The 6,963-nt window shown below is 36.2% G+C and overlaps 1 long non-coding RNA gene across 1 annotated transcript in view; it reads right to left on the bottom strand.

The window, feature by feature from the left end:
• Positions 1–1,908: 1,908 nt before the first annotated feature.
• The window catches only part of LOC128248088 (uncharacterized), a 30,910-nt gene continuing 25,855 nt past the window's right edge, over positions 1,909–6,963 (bottom strand). Inside the window, exon 3 of the long non-coding RNA XR_008264339.1 lies at positions 1,909–4,716. This is a non-coding gene — a long non-coding RNA (uncharacterized LOC128248088). The remainder of the gene's footprint in view (positions 4,717–6,963) is intronic.

The raw sequence follows: 6,963 nt of genomic DNA, 5'->3' as shown, positions 1-6,963 counted from the left end.
GGATTGGGTGATGCAGTGTGTCATTGAGCAAAACACTTCATTTCACATTGCTCCAGTTCACTCATCTGGTAAGAATGGGTAATCCTGTGATGGACTGGCGTCCCATCCAGATGGGGACTATATATGCCATGGAAACTGGCTGTTATGAGTTAGTATGACTCGAGAATAAAACTTTACTTTGCTTTTTTTTATAGCACTTTGGGCAAGTATCTTCTAATGTAGCTTCAGATTGACTAAATATTATAGATAGAAACTGAATAGGAGCCTGTCTAAGGACCATTCTTGTTCGTGGTGAAGAGATAGATTTAATCTATTAACTTGTTTAACACCACCATAAGTCCTGTCCAATCAAATATATGATATGAGGTGATTGATGAAATATTTAAGAGAAAATGAAACTAACATTAAGTTTCTGTTTCACTCCAAGACATTATCATTTTACTAAGACTTTTGTTGCATATTGTAGTTTCTCTGATTTACAATGTTAGCATATGGTCTTCATTTTATCAAAGGAAATTTGTTGAGAAACATTTAACTGCTAAATCAACTACACAAGCAACTTCATAAATGTAAACTTTATTTTAGAAATGTTTTATAAAGCAGGCAAACACTGTTGGCTTAAGGTAAGTTCTCAGTGAGAACTCGTGTGCCTTTAGCAAAGTTCACTGCATGCCTTTTAACCTGGTCTCCAAACTGAGGATAACTTCCTCCCTTCTTTCCACTAATCTCAGTGGACCTAAAAAACATCATGAACTCTGCCTTTCCTCCTCTGGCTCAGCTAATGTGTTTTGGCAAGGTTTCACATTCATGAACGGTAGGAAAAGTGACTAAAGCTGCATAACATGTATCCCTTTCTCAAGGGCATAAAGGAAAACTTACAACTGTTATTTGAACTTGACTGTAAATATGGCTCATTGAGAACTTACTTTAAGCCAACAGTGCTTGCCTGCTCTACAAAACACTTCTAAAATGAAATTTACCGAGACCTTTGGAAATGTGCTGTGCGTGAGAAGACCCGGCAAGCCAAGTGAGATTGTTGCCAGTGCCCCTGGACTGGCTCTTGTGCGGGTGGCACATGAGATGCACCATTTTGAGCGTGGCCGTTGCCAGTACCGCCTGACTGGCTTCCGTAGGATTTTCGAGCGAGATCGTTGCCAGTGCCCCTGGACTGGCTTGTGCGGGTGGCACATAAAAGACACCATTTCGAGCGTGGCCGTTGCCAGTATCGCCTGACTGGCCTTCGTGCAGGTGACACGTAAAAGCACCTACTACACTCTCTGAGTGGTTGGCATTAGGAAGGGCATCCAGCTGTAGAAACTCTGCCAAATTTAGATTGGAGCCTGGTGTTGCCATCCGGTTTCACCAGTCCTCAGTCAAGTCGTCCAACCCATGCTAGCATGGAAAGCGGACATTAAACGATGATGATGATGATGATGATGATGATGATGAAGTTACTTGTGTAGTTGAATTAGCTGTTAAATGTTTCTCAATAAATTTCCTTTGATAAAATGAAGACCATATGCTAAAAGTTGTAAATCAGAAAAACTACAATATGCAACAAATATCTAAGTAAAATGGTAATGTCTTGGAATGAAACAGAAACTAATGTTAGTTCAATTTTTTCTCAAATGTTTCATCATTCACCTCATAGATATTTGATTGGACAGGATTTAACTAGGATCATAACAGCCACAAAAAAATTCCATAAAAATATCTAAACATACAGAGAAATTCTAGATATTCCTTCATCTCACCTTAAAAAAATAATTTCAAAGGAGAATCAATTGCTGATTATAGCCTAAGTTTGAAGAATTGTTTACTTCAAATTAACTCTCTTTCAAATATACCAAATATTAAAAGAAACCAAAAGTAAAAAGCTTTTTATTTCAAACAAGAAATGTCTATATATTTGTTTAACTGAAGATACATAATGTTTCAGTATTGGAGTTGAAAATGCAATAATGGCTAACTGATTGATTAACAATGCCAATCAAACAGATAACCTTCCTTTGGATGTTTTCTAAGTTATCTGTGCATGTAGCAGCAACAGGGGACAGTATTCCATTGTGGGTCTCCCCTTTGTCGAGGGTTAGTGGTTAATGCAGTTATTGAGAACTGAAGTATTTCTGTACTGATGACGAAAGCTGTTTTCTTTAACTTCCATGTTTGCATTTTTGAGTACAAATCTGGAAGGGGCTGATTTTGCTATCACTCTTACTTTAACTGAGATAATTCAACTAACACTATGTCGTCTTACAAATTTGAAGGCATAAGCATAACTGTGTAGTTAAGATTGGGTCTTGATTTGATACCAATATACCAATTTTGATAAGTCTTCTACTATAGCCTTGAGTTGACCAGTAATATGGAAGTGGAATTTGGTAAATGGAAACTGTGTGGAAGCCCACTACCAGATAAATTTTTTTTATAGAAGGCTAGTAGTTACCAAGTGTGTAAGTGTCTCCATTTCACACTACCATATATAGACGTTATTACAGTGACAGAGGGTACTAAATGATACTGGCATTGCAAGAAATAAGAGTCAAACGACTCAATAGCTACAAATGCACTGTCTTAATGACTGACAAGGGAGACAAGCTCCCTCGCAGACATAGCCAGATCAATGGTGATTTCGAATTTTGATACAGAACATCATGATTCTCAGTGGCTCTTACCGTGCCTAACGTTAAACTCAACTCATTTTGTCAGCTTATATGAAAACAGTTGAACCCTTACACTGATTTCAAAAACGGTTAAAGTGGAAACTATAAATAAATTGGGTGGCTTATTAGCAATTTAACAACCTAAATGCAAATTTATAGACATCACGAAAGTGACAAAGGATACTAAGTGGTACCGGCATTACTAGAAATAACAGTCAAAACGACTCAATAGCCACAAATGCACTGTCTTAATGACTGACAAAGGAGATAATTTCCTTAGTGGCCGATGTGTGTGTGTGTGTGTGTGTGTGTGTGTGTGTGTGTGCGTGTGTGCGTGTGTGTGTTTGTGTGTGTGTATGTATGTATGTATGTATGTATGTATGTATGTATGTATGTATGTATAACAGGCTTCCACATGATTTTCATCAATCAAATTTACTCCATAGGCACTGGTTGGCCCCTCGGATATAGTGTAAGATACTTGTTCAAAGTGCTATACGACAGGATTGAACCCAAAAGTATGTGATTTCAAAGTGAGCTTTTTAACCACATAGCCATGCTTATTTATTAAACAAAAATTATGAATATAGGGCACAGTAGTTGAGAGGTAAAGCTACTATTGTACAAAATTGTTTAATTAATGCCCATGGCCATCCTGGTTCTATAATGCAAACTTTCTGTTTTAAAACGGTCTAAATTAAAGACTTCCATCAAAATTTCATATTACTTTATGTTTCAAACACTAACTTAATAATGGCAAAGTTATTTTACTAAATTCTTCATTATTTAAAAAATTAACTGAAATGAAGGTAATTTATTTCAATAGAAATATAGTAACAAAAGGGTTAACGAGATGAGAAAGATCTTTCTCTCTGAGTGTCATATTGCCTTAATGCACATATTGTTTCCATGAGTTTTTATATTTATTGTTATAGTAATAGAAACAATATGGTAAGATTTAGAAACAAATTCTTGCTTATTCCTTTCAGTGACATAATCTAAAGCAACAGTTCTCAGTTTGGAAGTTACAATATACATGCACACAAATTTGGGAATTACAATAGACATGTGCAAAAAACAAACAAAAAGAACACAGTTCAAATACTGGACAGAGTCAATGACTATTGAAAAGGTTGCAAGATGCAGCAAAATTTTAGGAAAAATAAATAAGTAAATGAGTGGAAATTGAACCTGTGAGTGTGTTAAATAATAAGGCACTAGAAGAGAATGACTCTCTCCAGACACAATAAAACATAGGATGTTTGTGATAAATTTGACAGTTTTCATAAAAGGATAAAGAAAATATCCTATCTGAAAATAAAAGTATTTTTAAAAAATCAAAAATATCAACTAGATTATGGCTAGAAGATAACAGCTTACTTAAAGTAACCACTATAAACTTCCACTATGGTCTCAAAACAGCTCTGGAACTTGGCACGCATTCCTCACTGTGTCCCTGGGAAGATCTTCAAACCTCCTTGATTTTGGTCATCAGCTCAGCTTTGGTGTTTCTTGCTGGTAGAGTGATTGATATCTTACTCAACTGTGTTCATAGTAATCCATGGGATTACAGTCAAGTTAACTGGAGGATCAGAAATTGGGGCTGGTGAAGTCATAGAAATTCTTCAACAACCACTTCTTACTCTTTCCAAAAGTATGGCAAGAGGCCAAATCCTGCTGCCACATATTTGGCCTACCTACCTCTGCAGGTAGTCCCAACAGCTTCACATAGCTGTCTGAATTAAGGCTCTGTTCAAAGATGTTGGATGAATTCTGTCATGAGGACATAGCCAGAACATTCACTCTGTCCCTTCCTGCTGACCTCGGCTTTGTAGTCTCTGTTGCAGCTGTCCATGTCATGTCTTACAACCTTTACGATGTTCATGGAGCATTGAGCAGCAGTCATGATGTCATCATTTTGACATGAATCATAATGATGCAGGTAACTCTTTTCCAATATCGAGATAGTTTCCAGTCCTCTATCTCAGCTAACTTTTTCTCAATGACACCTTTAATATTTATGCTCTCCAACGCCATTAACATTGAGCTGTTCCTGAAAAAAGTGAAAATAAATATTGTGAAATTTATCCCAAACACCATGTAATTCTGAAAGGATTGCACAGGTAAATTTTTTACTTTTAAAATATTTGATAAAATGTAAAATATTCATGGATATGTTACACAAAAACTTTGATGAGGCATGATGGTCACAGCACAAAACAATAGCTGAGGAATCATCACTTATCATCATCAGTGTTTTAATGTTCACTTTCCATACCTCTGTGGCAGATTTTCTATGGCCAGATGTTTTTCCTGTCACCAACCCTCATCTGTTTCCATGCAAAGTAATATTTCCTATGGCCAGGTAGGTTTTCACAGAATATGAGAAATCAACAACATATGAAAATCACAACTATTAGTTATGGCAAGACAAGGAGATACAAGCATACTACAAACACACACTCACACACACACACATTCCATCTTTAATCTCCTTTCTGTCAACACCTTAAACCCTCAAGCATAAAATTCTTCCCTGAAGATGGAGGCTGGTATTATCCGATGATAGGACTTGTAAAACTCTTATTCATCTCCTTTAATTCCTGATATCATTTCTATTCTGTGTATGCTAGTATTAAATGTATTCAATATTTTTTTGTATATCGACTTGCCTAACTTGCTCATCCTTACATTTACTCCTCTACCTGCTCAAGATTAAATCTCGCGAGCATAGATATAAATATACACTTATGCGTGTGTATGTATATAAGTATACATAAATTTTGTGTCAGGTCATTTGTGAGATATTTCACAAATATTAGTAACATGGAACCCTGTTGCATGGTTGGGTTATTGGTGATTAAACTGGAACGTCCACTTGGCTTATCTAGTGAAGAGGCTTAATAGAAATTCAGTTGGAAAAAAACAAGACTTCATAAAAAGACAGATGATCTTAGTGTACCTTCAACAATTATCTAGCAATACAACTGGCCCTCAGAGATTCTAGGTTGGTGTCTGATGCACTGGAAGACCACTGGGAGTGAGCACTCCTTGGCTTTTGTTAAATCATGTCTCTTAACAGAAGGTCACTCTGATATAAAACTAGATGGTCAGGGAATGACAGTAAACATTTTGGGGATCTTTTGTTTGCCCTTGAAATCATGTGAGACATATTGGCAGTGGATATCTTGCTATGGTATGTTTCTGGATCATGTCATTAGAGTAGAGAGGGTCTGTGAAGTGTTGTGCAAACCTTATTGGACCTAAAATTTTAGGCTGTGCAATCACTGATGAAGCAACAATCAGATACCCGGTTGAGTAAGAGGGAGCTGTGGCTGTGAACCCAGATGAAGCTGACTACTGATGCAATAACCTCATGCATGGGCATTGGTGGCATTTTGTATGGGCAATGGTCTGTAATGGTCTTCCTTAGTCATTAGTGGGCAGCCATCATCTTCGTACATACATACACACACACACACACACACACACACACACACACACACACACACACACACATATATATATATATATATATATATATATATAAATATATATATATGTGTGTATGTATATATATATATATATATATATATAAATATATATATAGAGGTAATACTTGACAATTGTAAGCACCTGTGTATGCCAGCTCGTGGTTGAGGTGAAAGAATAAATTGTAAATCCCAAAAATAACACCAAAAATACAAAGGAATCTGCGGTACACGTGTTTCAAGCTTTATATCAGTGTATAATTTACAATACAAAGCTATCTTCAGCCGCAAAAGTATTTCTCTCCCAGGAAATTACATCACATCGGCGTTAAAGGAGGAAGAAAGGTGTAATATAAGAGGTGAAGATCCTTTCGGTATTTTGTATAGTACTGTACCTCGTATAATTCTCCATTTACACATAATTTCTTCGGTCCTCCGAAAACCGTCCATACCTTGCCACGATTCAGTGTGTATATATATATATATATATAACACAACCCCACTATTTACTGACCTATATATATATATATATATTTATATACACACACACACATACATGTGTGAAATTTGACTGGTGACTGCTGTTGTTGCTGCTGTCGCCGTTGGTGTTTGTTTTCAGCGTCAGAGTCAGAGAGAAATAGGGTTTGGTAAGAAATTGAAGAGGGGAATGAAATTGTGTATATAAATTCATGTGTGTGTGTGTGTATATATATATATATATATATATATATATGTGTGTGTGTGTGTGTGTGTGTGTGTGTGTGTGTGTGTGTATGTGTGTATGTATATATATATATATATATATATAT

The sequence above is a fragment of the Octopus bimaculoides genome, chromosome 6, assembly GCF_001194135.2.
Source record: "Octopus bimaculoides isolate UCB-OBI-ISO-001 chromosome 6, ASM119413v2, whole genome shotgun sequence".
NCBI lineage: Eukaryota > Metazoa > Mollusca > Cephalopoda > Octopoda > Octopodidae > Octopus > Octopus bimaculoides.
This window is presented reverse-complemented; position numbering and strand designations above follow the sequence as displayed.